General features: G+C 34.9%; 1 long non-coding RNA gene across 1 annotated transcript; it reads right to left on the reverse strand.

Moving 5' to 3' along the window:
- Positions 1-12820: 12820 nt before the first annotated feature.
- LOC127417971 (uncharacterized) lies at positions 12821-15177 on the reverse strand. Its single transcript, XR_007893350.1, has 3 exons — positions 14865-15177; positions 13471-13507; positions 12821-12908 (listed from the first exon to the last, which is right to left on the reverse strand). It is a non-coding gene; the product is annotated as an uncharacterized LOC127417971 (long non-coding RNA).
- Between the last annotated feature and the right edge of the window lie 2620 nt (positions 15178-17797).

Genomic DNA, 17797 nt, shown 5'->3' on the forward strand with positions numbered 1-17797 from the left:
TTTGTTTTTAGACTTTCTGACCGCAAGACCCAATTAATTTTGCAGTTCTCCAGCTGTGATCTCTGGAGATTCTCTGGCCACTTGAACCATCCTCCTCACTGTGCGTGAAAAAAATATAGACACACCTTTTTTTCCAGGCTGATTTTTAAGATCTCCAGTTGATTGGAACTTGTTAATTATTGCCCTGATGGTGGAAATGTCATTTTCAATGCTTTGGCTATTTTCTTATAGCCACTTCCCATTTTGTGAAGCTCAACAACCTTTTGCTGCACATCATAACTTTATTCTTTGGTCTTTCCCACTGTGATTGATGAGTAAGGGAATTTGGCCTGTGTGTTACCTCATATTTATACCCCTGAGAAACAGGAAGTCATGGCTGAACAATTTCATGTTCCTAGTCACCCAGATGCTTTTTTGGAGAAAAATATGTATTTAATAATGAGATATTTCCCCACTTTCAATTGTTTTACTTCAATTAAAGGTTAGATTTTTGTGAATTTTTTGAATGAAAGATAAAAAGGATAAACAATGCAGTTTTTTTTTTCTTGACAGCCTTCTTTGCTCGTATTTACCAAGGGTGCCAATATTTTTGGCCACCACTGTACTTCATTACTCCCTAATTACCACCACACATCTAGAGGAAACGACTGAAAAATAAAGGTAACACTTTACATTCATGTATTCTTTGTTAAGGATTTATAATAATAATTGCATTTGTATAAATACAAATGCATTCTAAATCATTATGCGTTCATAACAATGTTCATAAAAACAGTGACTTTCATGCAATACCTGCCAAATAGTGAGCCAGTTTACCTCACGTTATCTAGGCTTAAAGGGATAGTACACCCAAAAATGAAAATTCTCTCATAATTTACTCACCCTCATGCCATCCCAGATGTGTATGACTTTCTTTTTTCAGCAGAACACAAAGATTTTTAGAAGAATATTTCAGCTCTGTAGGTCATCACACTGCATGTGAATGGTGATCAGACCTTTGTTGCTCCAAAAGTCACATAAAGGAAACAGAAGTAATCCATATGACTCCAGTGGTTACAGTAAATCCATATCTTCTGAAGCAATATAATAGGTGTGGGTGAGAAACAGATCAAAATACAAGTCCTTTTTTTTTTTTTACTTTTAATCTCCACTTTCACTTTTACATCTGAAAGTCAAATGTGGTGCCTGTTTAGTTTCACTTTCACATCTGAAAGTGAAAGTTAAAGGAGAGATTTAGAGTAAAAAATTACTTAAAGGAATGTTCTGGGTTCAATACAAGTTAAGCTCAATCGAAAGCATTTGTGGCATAATGTTGATTACTACAAAAAGATAGTTTGGCAAAAACTATGCAAAAAAGTGCAAAAATTTAAGTTACAGTAAAGCACTTACAATGGAAATGAATGGGGGCCAATTTTTTTACATTTAAATATTTACTGTTTCAAAAGTATATCCACAAGACATAAAAGATACGCATGTTAACATTATTTTAGTGTGATAAAATCACTTACAAACCTTTAAAGTTTGGCTGCCAACAAGTGTCCAGCATACATGGAAACTTATTCAGTACTGTTTTAAAAGCACCCCAGGATGTACCTCATGATGTTGGTTGAGAGAATGGCAAGCATGTGCAGATGGACAGACCTTAGCAGGGGCAGGGGCAGGGGCAGAAGGATGAAAAAGATCACTTTTATTTTATTTTATTTTTTTTAAGAGTAGTAATTATATAAACTTAACTAATTTCTTTGCTTTTTGAGTATTTAAACATTTTTTCTTACATTATGTACTATACATCATTTTTTCACTTTTTTCCTTTATCACAAATAATAGCCTATTCTGTTATATTTCTCATAAAAAGCACCATGGTAATACACTTGTTTATTTATTTATTTTCAGACATGGTCTGTGATAACCCCATGTTTTTGACATGTGTCATAGTAAAACCAAGGTATATTTTTAAAGTACTTTGGAAAACCATGTCTGTATCATGAAATATGAATATAATAATCATTCAGTACCATGGTATTACCCTGGTAACAGCACAGTGTCTTTTTTGTTAAAGGGCTCTTATGTTTTTCTTGTCTCATCACTCTTTTCACTTTCTCTCATCTCTGCTCCCTCACTTCATCCTGTAATTTCTGCTGCATCCACTTGGACCTCACCATCCTCTTTATATAGTTGACACTTCTTAGATTACTTTCTCTTCATTTCTTTTAATATTCATGTTATTTTCTCTATTCTGTCATTAATATTTATTAATATAAAGGACCTTACAGCAATGCTATGGCAGAAACGTGGTACAATAATGGTGTCAAGATGGTACTATGGTTTTGAATGGTTATCATGGTAGACCTCATGTCCAAAATATGGTAATACCATGGTATTTTTATGAAAGTGATTAGTCTAATGGCTTATTAGTTTACACAAAATCCAAACTGGCTTTGACTGAACCAGACAGATCCTTCAGTTTATGACAGTGTTCTATAAAAGACCAACTGAATTTCTATCACTGAAATTGACACAACTGCTCCTATTATAAATAATAAATCTGTCTATACTGCAGGTGTGTGATGTCGGAAATCTGGTAGCAATCGAGTATTATTATTTTGATGAACTTACAACACAATACATTGAGTGGACTTTTTATCTGACCTGTTACTCATCTGAGGTTATGGCACTTCTGTGTTCCAGAGCGAATTTCAAACTGCATTTTTGCACCCTTGAAGGGCACTGTTGCGAGAGGGGATGCCACTCGAAAGCTCGTTCAAAACGAAATTGATAAAATTAATCTTTTCTCGGATGGCTCTTCCACAAGACTGTTAGTGAAGGGTACATTCATTCAGTAATGCAATGTTTCTCATCTGAAATCTCATAATAACACATTATTACTGTTATTGTGAGATTATTACAATGTTTTAATTTTGTTTTATTTAACTATTTTAATTTAATTATTAAAATGTCTCCCCTTTTTCTGGACGACCAAAAGGGCACCTTTAGATTTGTGAATGAGCCTGTGCTTGCACCCCTGCTGCCCCCATTCTGTGCACGTGACAGGCCCAACTATTATAAAATTATCACAGATACTGTATCATGGCAGAGTTTTATTGAATTGTCTGATTAATGACAAACACCTGCCAAATCTTCATTTTAACCTGTGTTGCAGGTTATCAAACTATAGCTTCTGTGGTGTGAGGTTTGACCTTGCTGCTTACTGATATGTTGTCATGCTGTAAGTATTATCTTCTCACCTTTGTTCTGTCTGCCTGCCTTCAAGGTGGTTTCCAAATCCATTAGAAATTGTTCCTGATGACAAAACAGTGTTTGATGTCAACAGATGTTCGTTCTTTGACTTCTTTGCCAAAGACCACAATAGTCTTCTGTTGTAGAGGTGTAACTTAAATGTTGGTACTGTGAGTGTGGTGTGGCACAGTGGTTCAGTAGGCTAAGGGTTAAAGATCTCAGCCAACGCCTGGAGGGTTGATGCAACCTGGGTTTGCATTCTGTGGCTGTCATGGCATGGTAAAAAACATTGAAATTACCTTAATGGCTTTTTGGCCTTATCTACAAAAGTAAATTGAGTATCAGTTCAATGGCAGATTTTATATTGCATTACAATTTAGGTATTTTATAGAGTCCTTAAATGTTTTATGTGACTAGAGACATCCTATAAAACCCACTTAGAAAAAAAATCACAGTGTTGACTGTCTGTGCAGTTACTGCAAATATAACATCATAGCAACACATTAACAAGACCCATTTGTGTGATAGCCTTTTTCTTTACTACAGAGAAACCAGAAATACTACACATCACCACTACCAAAACAAAGGGAACAAGTCCCTTTTCTCTGTCAATACTGCTGTTGTTTCATAATGGCCCCATATGAATTAATATGTTCTACTCTCTGAGTCAGTGGCACTTACCAGACCTCATTAACTTAATCAGGGCCTCTCTAAGGAACTCCAGCAGATATGAGCTTATGGAGACAGTAGTTGTATTGATTCAAGGGACTACAATTGATTCAAGGGGCCACAATTCACTTGGTACAGTATGCACTCTGTACAAGAGAGCAGCTGGGAAAATGGAGCGCAAGTGGAAGAATACAAAATTAGAGGTATTTTGCGGTGCATGGAAGCATAGTGTCTGTAGCTACGGACAGGCACTAAAAGCTGCCAGGTCAGCATATTTGAGCAAACTCATAGAAAATAACCACGACAATCCTAGGTGTTTATTCAGTACTGTGGCTAAATTGGTTAGGAATAAAACCTCAACAGAACCAGATATTCCGTCGCAGCGCAAGAGTAATGACTTTATGAATTTCTTTACTGATCAAATTGAAATAATCAAAAATAAAATTGGAATTATGCAATCATCTGTCACAGTACCTCAGAAATTTTCCTCACATGCAACTTCAATCCTTCACTGTCATAGGTCATGAAGAGCAAACAAAACTTATGGAAACATCAAAAGCCACAACATGTTTGTTAGATCCAATACCAACCAAGCTCTTAAAAGAGGCATTCCCTGTAATCTCAGAACCTCTTCATAATATTATTAACTCCTCGCTCTCCTTAGGACATGTCCCAAGAAACTTTAAAATGGCAGTTATCAAACCACTTATTAAGAAGCCACAGCTTGATCCTGGAGAACTGGCTAATTATAGACTGATTTCAAATCTCCCCTTTATGTCGAAAATACTAGAAAAGGTAGTATCCTCCCAAATATGTTAATTTCTACAGAGAAATAGTATATGTAAACAATTTCAGTCAGGATTTAGGCCTCATCACAGTACAGAGACTGCACTTATCAGAGTTACAAATGACTTGCTCTTATCATCTGATCGCAGCTGCATTTCACTTCTAGTGCTTTTAGATCTTAGTGCTGCATTCGACACGATAGATCACAACATTCTCTTGAATAGGTTAGAGAATTATGTTGGCATTTGTGGAGTTGCTTTAGCATGGTTTAGGTCCTATTTAGCAGACCGCTACCACTTTGTCTATGTAAATGAGGAATTGTCAAACCAAACAAAAGTAAAGTATGTGCCACAGGGATCAGTGCCACAGGGATCAGTTTTAGGGCCTCTGCTTTTCTCTTATATATGCTTCCCCTGGGAGATATTATCAGGAATCGTGGAATAAGTTCCATTGTTATGCTGACGATGCCCAACTTTTTATTTCTTCAAAACCTGATGAGATTTTACAATTCTCCAAATTAGCAGAGTGTATCAATGAAATAAATGATTGGATGGCCAGAAATTTCCTTCTACTCAATTCCGAAAAACAGAGGTACTAATTATTGGACCAAAAACCTCTAAAAATAAGCCGCTAAAATATAATTTGACTCTCAATGGATGTACTGTTACATCGTCTTCAACAGCGAAGATCTTAGGTGTTATATTTGATACCAATCTGTCCTTTGAAAATCAAAATACCAATGTTTGTATAACAGCATTCTTCCACCTAAGAAATATTGCTAAATTACGACACATGCTTTCTGTTGCTGATGCAGAAAAACTAATTAATGCGTTCATGACCTCAAGACTAGATTATTGTAATGCATTACTGGGAGGATGTCCAGCAAGTTCAATAAATAAACTTCAATTGATTCAAAATGCAGCAGCCAGAGTGCTGACGAGAACCAATTAATATGATCATATTAGCCCCATTTTATCATTACATTGGCTACCTGTTAAATTTCGTATTAATTTTAAAATTCTGTTAACTACGTACAAAGCTTTGAATGGTCTAGCTCCACAGTACTTAAGTGACCTTCTACCACCCTATATTCCATCACGTTCATTACGATTGCAAAATTCCTAAGCTATGGAATAGTCTCTCTAACACTGTTCGAGATGCAGACACACTCACTCAGTTTAAGTCTAGACTAAAGACTCATCTATTTAGCCAGGCATACACCTAATTTATCCTTCAACTCACAATTAGGCTGCTTTAGTTAGGTCTGCCTGAACCTGAAACAGTGATCATGATCTATAACCCTGCAATAAATTGAATGGCATCTATGCTAATATTATTTTATTTGTTTCACTGTATCAACCTTGGGACTCCTATCCTGAGGTCACCAGAACCGGCTGGATCCAGCTCCATTCCTGCTACGTGTCGCTGTGTGATGATGACTTATAGCAGCCGGTGCCAGCCAAACATCACTTCAGTCTATTACGATGGACTTCAGAGGATGAACTGATGCCAACTCCAACCATAAGACATGGGATACTTCATTTGCCATTGCCTGAACCTTGGACTTAGGATAGACCTCTCTGAAATTACTGGCCAGGTTGAACTGCGATGCACCTATCTGATCTCAGCCTGCATCACCTCGGTCTAATGACTATCAATTAATTGCCAACAAAATCCTTCATCAGCCAACTAACAAGGACAATTGCATCTATGTGAACTTCTGCAGTTAATCCAGGATGGACTTCAAAGACTTTAGTCATTAATCTTACAGTTCATACAAAATTTTTGTTTTAAACACTGACCCTTAACACTTACTTAGTTTAATAATTTTAAACCATGACTTGCACTATACATAAGTCATATTGGCATTATATTCATGATGTTAGCCAGAGATGAACTGGCCCCCTCAGTGAGCCTGGTTTCTCCCAAGGTTATTTTTCTCCATTAACCAACATCTTATGGAGTTTTGTGTTCCTTGCCACAGTCGTCTTCGGCTTGCTCACTGGGGTTATAAAAACAATGATTATTTAATTACTTATTTTTAAACACAATTCACAATCGTATTTTATCAAACTACACAATGATGACTCTGAGACATTATAGATATTACAGTTTTATCTTCTGTTAATGCCTGATCTTCTGTAAAGCTGCTTTGAAATGATGTGTGTTGTGAAAGGCGCTATACAAACAAAAATGACTTGACTGGACAAGTGAAGAAACCAGTTCAGAAAACAAATACAGCAAACAGACTTTGAGAGAGACCGCAAGTGTGTCAAATACTTTGTGAGCTGAAACGCTTCACGCAGGGTTGCTTCTTTTAGGACAGTCTGAGGGTGTGGTTATGCCATACAGAGAGAATGTAAGTCACGATGCAGAGAGGAAGTCTATAACAGGTATATTCCAACTCAAATTCTATAAAGGCCAAATAAACAAAACTACTTGAATACATAAGCAGCTTTCTATTTATAGTAGATGCCATAAAAATATATCCGATTTGTCTTGTGATTGCAATGTATCTGTCACAAAGTGCCGCTTTTATACCTTTATTCTTGACATGAGTGTTTTTTTTGTTTTGTTTTTTGTTTTTTGTTTTTAGATTGTTTATTGAGGGTAATGCATAATCATAGGTGCCGTCTAATTTGCAATTAGATTAGCCAAAATGATTTTATAACACAGTTCTGGCTTATCCACTGTGCTTGAATTTGATCATGTACATATTTTTTTTTTCTTTTTTTTTTAATGGCATCAATAATGTGAACAAGGAATTTTGCCTCCCTGAATTAACTTTAAATGTGGGCAAAGAAGTGCTATTAATTATTTAATGAATTACATTTTACTGTATGTTGTTATTGTGCAAAGCTCACTGTGGAAAAGGCAGAATCTTCTGTTTATATCTTTGATATAGCTAAAGCGATAACACTTAGTTCATTAATAAGTGAAGGGAAAAAATGCAGACACTTGATGGTTCATAAAGTGTAATTTTATGAACCATAAATATAAATCCTTATTTATCATCCTCAAATCAAACATATTAGATCCTGCAAGTCTTTAAAATAACAATGTGTTTGATATTAAGCCAAAGCTGTGTTATACTTTGTCTAATTACTCTGTAAAGGGGTTAAAAAATACAGTAACCACATTTCAGACTTTACAGGATGTAATTTTGTTGCCTGTGTATTTCACGGTGCAGTACCGTTGTTTATATTATTAAATAATAAACTTGATATATTAACCTTCTAGAACTGTAAAAATCTGCTTTTCACTTCATAAAGTATTGCTAATCACAACAGTAATTACAAAAGGGCAATGATCAATAAACATGAAGAGACAGTGCCACACACAAACACTTAACACCATCAAGGTAACACATGTAAAAATAAAATAATGTAATAAACATTAACTAAACTACATCAAATATAACACAGAACACCCCAATGTACATAACTGATATTAAAAATAAGAAGAAACATAACTATTTCCATAAAATATAATGAAATGAACTGAGTCATGCTGGGAATTCTGGGAAAGCCCGTTTATTGTTTTTTTACTGTAATTTTAACAATAATTTACCGTAAAAGTACATGTACTCTCTTGTTAAACATAATATAATTTTTTTATGTTAATTATACAGAAAATCATACTTTTTACATATTTTTTTTATATTTTTACAGAATTTTGACTTTTTAAATATATATATATATACACACACACACACACACACACACACATAGTATATATATATATATATATATATATATATATATATATATATATAAAACAGGGTTTACTACAGAGAAACCAGAAATACTACACATCACCACTACCAAAACAAAGGGCACAAGTCCCTTTTCTCTGTCAATACTGCTGTTGTTTCATAATGGCCCTGTATGAATTCATATGTTCTACTCTCTGAGTCAGTGGCACTTACCAGACCTCATTAACTTCATCAGGGCCGTTAACCAATTAAGGTTTTTTACTGTAGCATTTTTACAGCCTTACAGTTAAAATTACAGTAAAAAACTTTTACAGATAAAAATGAAAAATAATGTCTAAGATATTGAATAATAGTAGGATAATTGATGGTGCAACATGGATAAGCACCTTGTTCAAGTCACAATAGTAATAGGTTGATTTCACAAATACTATATCTAACGATTGGCCCTTCTAGGGTTCGAATTAAGTTTGAGTTTCTACTCTAAAAGATGTAATGCTTAACAAATGCCTTTTTCACTTTGGTTTTGTGGCAAATATTTATTTTATTTTTGTTTTCCCATTTTGACAGTGCATGAACACTGCACTTTATTTAGTCATCAAATTATTTCATTTAGTGATTCAGGGAGATTATTATTATTATTATTATTTTATGTTCAAGTCATTTATTGATCTGTAGCAGTGGGCTTAATGTCTACCATGTAGGATCATTGAGCAGTGCACATCATTTTAATTTGAACTTTACAAAAGCTTTTCATTGATTTATTTTATTTAAATTTATTTATTCAAGGGTGTAGATTTGTGTTGAACATTAGTTGGGTGAACATTGGTAAATGTGGCAGGAGTACAGTTTGTTTTACAATATTTTGTTTGGAATACCCTTAACAAATATGTGAGCCATTTTTTTTATATTTACAGATTTCAATTTCATAACAATATTCCATCAAAATAAACTGTAATGTTTACAATTAAATTAAAACTTAAAATATGTAGGATTCTATTTTATTTAAGATGACTAAATTTAATTTGATGGAATTATTTTATGAAACTGAATTGCGTAAATCATAAAATTATTTTTAAAAAAAATTATTCCTCTTAAATTTTGTTGCACCATCTAGTGGTCACATACTGAAACAACAGTTTCATGTTGAATTTTTCAGAGCATTGTCATGGAAAAAAAAAGAAATAATACATTCAAAACAAATATTGTTCCAACTTACAAGTAGCTTTATTTTTACTTGTTCTTATAAATAATACATGTGCTATTACTAATTACCCTGGTACTGATGTTGAGATGCAAAAGTGAATGTCCAGTTAATAGGCATGCTACCATTGGTTGGGTTACTACTTGACTTTTTTACATTACAAATTATTAACAAGTTGGCCCATTTCTGTATTGATCACCTTAAGTTTACCATCAGTAAATATCTTATTTTTGTGACTGGCTGAACAAATTGTATACACATCATGAGGAGTAGCCAGCACTTGTCAAGGTGGAGAGAGCAGTATTACAGTTTTAAAGAACATTAGCTAATTTTTAGAAATGTCATTCAGTGTATCAAATATAGATACATTTGTGGGTCATACAATGGTTAAATCCTGTCAATAATGAATCTCCACAATTAATTTGATTGTTTTTACTGCCCTCTGTTGGATATGAAGGAATATAACCATTTAAACGTGCGCTTCAGGCATTTAGGTTTCGGTCTAGTGTGTGTGGTGGGGGTTTGTGGATGTATTATGGTGAGAGGCATTAAATAAAGCAAGTCCAATGAATATATGGCCAAACTGCTAAAAAGGAAACATTGTTCTAAAAAGTCATGATTGTAGTTAAACCACTACATCCAACATAGTGTATGTGGAGGCGAGGTAGTCTCAGTCTGCGGACAGACACACATTTGCATCCTATTATGATATCAGACAAGCATTGATAGCATCATTTCTAACCTAGAGGTATAACAGAATGTAAACCACAGCAGTTCAAAGCGACCTCACAGGTAAAACAGCACCTGCTGCAGTAGAAAGTTGGGAAGTCAGTTGACAAGCTACACTGCCAAGCCATCACAGAGACAGGCAAAGAGGCAGAGCTGACGGACAGAGACAAAACAGTCTGCCTCACTCTTCACCTCTTGGCCTTGCGCGTGTCTTACACTTCTTCCTGAGCAGAGCTGTTAATGTTGATCAGCTCACGTCATCTGTCCACTGAGATTAACAGGACTTTGGTGCGCAAACTGTGAAACATAATAAGGAGGATGTTTGAAAAAGAATCACTGCAGATTGCTTTCACTGCTTCATTAGGCCGCCTGCGGGTTCAAACATGTCTCCCCTTATGAAAGATTAAAACATCAAATGCAGGCTGTGCTGCATACAATGAAGTAAACTTCCACCTTTTTGGTGGAACAATTGCGTTTTGCAATTTTGTTCATAGTCTATGACAATAGTCTATGATTTGTTTATAATAACTGGCATTTGTAATATTTCCTGATGCAGTTGATATGAAGTATGTTTTACCAGCTTGTCAGATTTGTTATTAAGTGCTGATGTACTTCTCTTGCTTGAAGCTTAATGCTTTTGACCTTTTCACATTTGATGTATAAAGGCTTAAGTGACTGATGGCTTCATATTTTTGAAAGGTGATGAGGTTGAGAGAGCTGCAGTTTCTTGTTACTGTTCACAGTGAGACTCACAATGCTTTCTTTCATTGTCTCCATGCCTCTCCTTAATTCTTCAGGCACTGCAGACACTAATCGACAACTCAACACCAGTTGCAACTCATCACCAGTTGCAACCAAATGTTTTAGTGTGCTGTTCAAAAGATTGCATAGCAAATGCAAGATTTACGGAACAATAGAGAAAAGTGTATATTTTGGGCCTGTGTTTAATAGTGAGTTGCTTTCAAAAGGTATTTACTTAGAACAGTATATTTTAATCCTTAGTATTTTTTCATAACATTTTTTCCCCCTCAAGTGTAACTTGTCTTTGAGTTATATTAAAGATTCACAAATGTTTCATTCACCACAAACTTGGACCTATAGTGCATTTATCCAAAGTCTTTCTAGCAAGTCTGTCCATTGTCAGCCATCTTTGGAACGCTTTCAAGAGGCTATTTCCAGTCATGCCAGTGCAGCTCCTATCTACTTGAATGGAGAAAGACCGAAATCTCAAAAACAGTTCGTCAAGATTACGATCAAAGGACTTATTTCAAATCAGCAATAAAATCTGATAACACTGGTATCATAAATTGTGATTCTTTACCTCATATTATGCTAAAAAAATGAAATTTTCCCGGCTTGTATAGCTAATGCGCATGCACGTTCTAGAGTTGATTGACAGGTGATGTTTGTTTCTAAAAGGTGATTGGCTATTTTACCTGTAAGGCTGGAACTTCCTTTCTACATCCGTTGATTGTTGGGTGCTCAGAGTTACTTGGTTGAGCATTCCAATTTCTCTCATTCATTATAATAGAAGTGGCCCGTCTCTGCTAAATAATCTCAGATTTATCTCAAGTGTTTTTTTCTTAACTGTGGTCAATGCTTCAGACATTAGAAAAGACCTTTTTCCTGGCAGAAATATTACAAACTTTTTTTATATGTTGTATTTATTAATTATTTAATGTACATTTATGACTTTTTATATGTGTTATTATATATTACCCTAGTAAAAAAAAAAAAAAAAAAAAAAGTTACATAAAAATATAAAGAATAATAAGTCAACTCTGCTGCAATGGGGTTTTAAATACAGCTGCTGATGGAGTGACAGTAAACTTGGCAACTTTTGTCTGCTGTAATCCATCTCGCTCTTTTTGTTTTTTGTTTTATTTGGAAAGTTGTGTTAACATAATAGCAGATTTTTTTCTCATGTCTTCTGTTCACCTCTATTTAAGTTTAACCTGCTATAGTTTATTTCCATGTTGCAAACCTTTTTTTGACTGCTGCTTTTAGATTTTTAGTTTAAATGCGCTGTCAATGTTGTGTTTCTGACAATATTATTATATCCATCATAATTTTTGCTGTTACTACAGTACAGTTTGCCTCTCTGTATCCAATAATTTAAATCCTCTTTCAGTCTGGACATCACAGGCTCTATTAGAGCATCATTTTACATCATCAACCCTTTATCTCAAGCTGCCTATTGCAATGCTCTCTCTCTATATATATATATATATATATATATATATATATATATATATATATATATATATATATATATATATGGTTGTAGTAAGGACTTCAACTTTTCATTGATACCATCTTTATTAATTCCACACACATCTGTGCGCGTTACGGATTCTATTGTGCAGATGTGCTCACTGTGTGTAATTCCTCATCAGTTTTAAAGTGAAATCAATTAAGATGTTTCTTTTTAATATAAGCTGAGGGAGCAGGAATTGTCTGAGTCATAGAAGTTTACCTCATCTCTGTTCGTTCACACGCTCCCACACTAGCACACGCCTGTGGCCAGAGGAGCCATCCTGGCCTCACACTCGGCTCATCAAAGGCAGGGCCCTGTCAGGCACACACACACCCGAATACACAAAAAAGAACACTCAAGCATGTCAAGGGATAGTATATACACATAGATACACACAAGCTCTGGCACATCCTATGCACACACTTTGATTCACTAAACACAAGCATGCCAGAAGAAAGGGTAGACTGACATACATGTTAGCAATATGCCAGCACATTTTTTGAAAACACAAAGAACAGATCTACGCACACAAAGCACTGGAACGTAAGACAGAGGAATCATGTCTACAGATGCAGGTACAGACACATAGATACTTTATGTAAAGCATAGAAACAAGTTTACTTTTTTCCACAGGATTGTCTGATCATAACTCCAGGCAGTGATACATGTAAGGTTTTCCATACACGCCTCCACACCCATAATCCTCAGATACATTTTCTTCAACCATTAAAGCTCACCCCGTTGGTGTTTGCTTATTCTTTAGAAAACCTCCTACTTAGTTAGTGTGTCTGTACATACACAAGTGACTGGAAAGATCTATGGTCATTTTTAGTGCAACAGTGCCTGACTATTACTTTTATGAAGAAACCTGCTGACCTGTGCCTGGTTCTCCAACTGCGTTAGCATAGTAAAACTGTTAATAGGAATCAGAAATGCAATTAAAAACCCTTTCAGCAAGGCACACAATCCTAAAATAATTCTCATCTGGCTGTTAATTAATTGTAGCACAAGGCAGGATAACACGTCCTTGCCATTTATCCGATTTGTAGTGGGTACCAGAAGGAATTTTGAAATAAGGACTTTTTTTAAATAAAAAATCTTAATCAGCAGTTTTTGTGGTTCTTCAGGCGCTCCACTCAGTACTACACTGTAAAAAAATCCTGTTGTTTTTACAACAACAAAAAATAAATAAATAAATAAATAAATAAAAAAACTGGCAGCTGTGGTTGTCAGAATAATTATGTAAAAAAATACAGTAAAAATGTAAACAACTTTACAGAACAACCTGTAAATGTTACAGTTTAAACTGTTGTAATTTACATGACCATGCTGGCACTTAAAAAAAAAAAAAAAAAAAAAATCTGTTAAATTTACAGTAAAAAAAGGCATAAACTTGATATTAACCTTCTGTTACTTCTGTTACTTTAAAAGATATTGTTAATCACTGTAAAAATTACAGAAGAGCACATGATGACATGAAGTCATCAGTAGTGGCTCTACCAGGAGCAATGACCAATAAACATTTAGAGACAGTGCTCAGTGTCACTCACACAAACACTAAACACCATCAAGGTAACACATGTGAAATTAAAATAATGTAATAAACATTAACTAAACTACATTAAATATAACACAGAGCACCCCAATGTACGAAAATAAGAAGAAACATAACTATTCCCATAAAATTTAATGAAATATGATGGGTCATGCAGGGAATTGTGGGAACGCCCGGTTATTGTTTTTTTTTTTTTTACTGTAATTTTAACAATAATGTACTGTAAAAAGTACATGTACTCTATTGTTTAAAATAATGTAACTTATTACCATTAATTGTTCAGGAAAATCATACTTTTACATCTAAGAAATGTAATTTTTACAACATTTTATCTTTTAAAATATATTACAATTTCTTACTGTATATTTTACAGTTAATACTCGTTAATCAATTAACATTTTTTCTGCAGCATTTTTACAATCTTTTACCGTTAAAATTACATAATTTTTTGTTGTGTACTCTAGTACTATAAAAATTTGTTAGGCCAGATGTACTAGTTAATATTCTATTAATTGGCCCATAAAAGCTGAATACTGCACAATCCTTTTAAATTCCGAATGTGTTGCAGGTCAATCGGTGTTATTTTTAACACATTTAGAAATCAGTAAGCAAGATCTCTTCTATCTGATTGGACAGCCTGTGCTATATTGCTGCGATTGAATGACAACAAAAATGCTGTCCAGTTTACCAGTATACTGAAGTAGCATACACAAACCTTGTTCCATTATCCACCTTTTTCTTTGTCGCTGTCCTTTTCTGCATATCGCGGCGCCGTTTTGTGGCCCGTTCTGCATAACGCGGCGGCCCATTTCAGCTTATCGCGGCCCATTCTGCCCCATTTCGAGGCGGGCCCCTCGGGAAAAGTCCCGGTTCTCCTGATGGCCAGTCGCCCCTGGTATTTGGAATGTTTAAAAAAGGCGGCGGGGGGTTATCTTTGTGACTAGTCTAGTCTTTAAGCCATCTGTAGCTGTTACAACACCCTATAACAGCGCATAATTATCCAGACCCTTAGCTGCTGACCATCACCAGTAACGTTATAGCTGATAACAACAATTAAGCGGAAGTGTGGAGCATCTGAGAGGAAGTCTCTCGCCACAATGGCGCCGCCCATGGAGAAGTCAGAAAAAAGGTGGATACGTAAATATTTTGCCCACTGCCCACAAACACACAAACACATTAAGGGCAGTGTTGTGTAAGTTACTCTAAAAAAGTAATTAACTACTAATTACATCCTCTACAGTGTAATTAGATTACTGTACTAATTACTTTGTCTTAAAATAAACATTACTTATTACTAATTACTTTCTTAAACCCCTTATCAACCTTGACCAGATGAAAATACAAGGATAGACATGAAACTGTTCTTTTAATTCTTTCAAATTAATCATATAAAATCAAATAAATTATTCATGAACTGGCCAAAGAATTTAAGGGAGCAGCATTAAATTAGAAAACATATATTTTAACATTAGACCTTAAATTTATATTTTAAATTCACTATTGTTTTATATAGAATTGTTCTATAGGCTATACAGTATTTAACACAATTACATCAGACGTAACTGTAATTAAATGACTGAAAATTAAGAGTAATTCCTTACTTTATTTTTTTAAATGAAAAAGTAATTTAATTACAGTAATTAATTACTTAGTAATGCATTACACCCAACACTGATTGGTGGTTGTAGTAATTACTCTGGACAAAATAATAAAACATAATCACATAATTGTAATCCGCCTAATTTCTCTTAAATTACTAAAATTCAAATCGTACTTCGCTGTATTTTACGCATGTATAATGATAGCGTAATGCCATACCCATAACGAAGAATTGAACAATTAACCTAATATGTCGTGGTGCTATAGCTGCTCTCTTATAGGCTTTTGCGTGAATTCAACTCTAGCCAAAAGAAAAGAAGAAACGCTTCGAATATTTGAACGAATATTTGATTAAACGTTTTATGGTTCACAAAGTCAAAGGGAAAGGATTGAGGTAGGTATTTTTGTGCGCACGCAAAATAAGTTAGAAGACGGCAAAACAAAAGTGTGCAGCAGAGCTAACAAAGAAAACTTGAGTTACAAATGAATGCAAACTTTGGCGCTTCTCTCAGTCATGCAAGGGCATGTTTTTACTTTTCTGCAGATAATGCCCATTTAAATGACTTACCTTTATGCAATCTTCTAGAGAATAGAGGGAGAAGCACTTTGGCCGACTGAAGAGTTCCTCTCCGGAGCTGTTCAGGATTGCTCCCGTGGGCCCCCCGCTCGCAGTGTTTATTGAGATGTGTATTGGGACCACAGACCGTGATGTTGTTGGGAATGAATAATTTAGGCCTGGTTAGATTGAGAGCTCTTCACTGAAGGGCTCAGGAGTTTACCTGAAAAAGGGTGATTTATGGTCTGTTGGTTTTAGACAAAACTTGTTTTAATGCAGACGGCTGAAATGTATCATTGTTTTTGACCCAATAACTGCATAGGTGTGTTGAATTATGCAGTCTAGCAGCTTTAAATTTGATCATTTCCTGTACATTTGTTCTGTCTGTCTAGTATATATAAGTGCATTCAATGTTCATACTAAACCGCACGCCTCGGTCCTGCCTTTGCAGTTTGACACTATACCCAAAGTAAATTTTCACTCATTCTTTTCTGTACTCGCTGTAACATGACTGTCATGGATAGATGCACATTCACACACACTTCTGTCTCTGTTGCATACCTGTCTTTGTTTTGATTGCTATTCTATAATTGAGATTGTCTTTGTGCTCTTGAAATCTTGTATACCCTCTATTCATGTTGCATTTTCAAGACTGTAGAGAGCTAGTGGTGGGTTAAATATTAGAGTAAAAAAATAAAGACTTGTTCATTTAAAAAATAAATACATTTGATTTAAAAGATAATTCACTTTAAATAACCACGCGAATCACTTACAATGGCACGTAGCCTATAGGCCTATTCTTTCTTTCTTTTTTTTTTTAATTGGAGAGGCAATTTTTCACTTATGGTTTCACGCCGTTTTCTTATCAGTTGTGTAGCTTTTTTAATACACCACATTACTAGATGCTGTGTGAGCTTTCTTTGTTTACAATTCAGTCAAGTTAATTGACACTGAGTGTCAAGATCACTTCTAATTAGATATGCGAAAACTGGCTTACTGTCAAAGTAAAAAAAAATAATAATAATAATTAAAAAAAAAACAATATTGTTTGCACAATCCATAGCATCATGGTATTAGAAGTAGGCCTAATCCATAATTCATATGAGGTATGAGTCAACCCCCCCCCGGATCCAGTCCGCCCTGATCTTTTTTTGCAATGTTATTTCAAGCGTCAGTGATCACTGAAGGGCCCAACCTCAGTCAGTCTTGTATATTCGACTCCTAATCTGATCAGGACATCTCGCCCTCCTCATCGGACTGCTCATGTGTATTAGATACGTGCCCTCCCCCTTATAAACTATAGAAATGCTGAAACCCACAAGCCAACAACGTGTGCCATTCGCTTTTAGTACAAACGCTTCATATCAGAGGGGAAGCAGTGATGAGAATGCAATAACTGTCAAGAAAACATGTTGAAATGTTTTAGAACAATATATTTACTTCCATTAAATAAAACACAATAGTTTATTTTTGGGATGTTGAAAAACGAAACA

Source organism: Myxocyprinus asiaticus, chromosome 27 (genome assembly GCF_019703515.2).
Source record: "Myxocyprinus asiaticus isolate MX2 ecotype Aquarium Trade chromosome 27, UBuf_Myxa_2, whole genome shotgun sequence".
Taxonomy (NCBI): Eukaryota; Metazoa; Chordata; class Actinopteri; order Cypriniformes; family Catostomidae; genus Myxocyprinus; species Myxocyprinus asiaticus.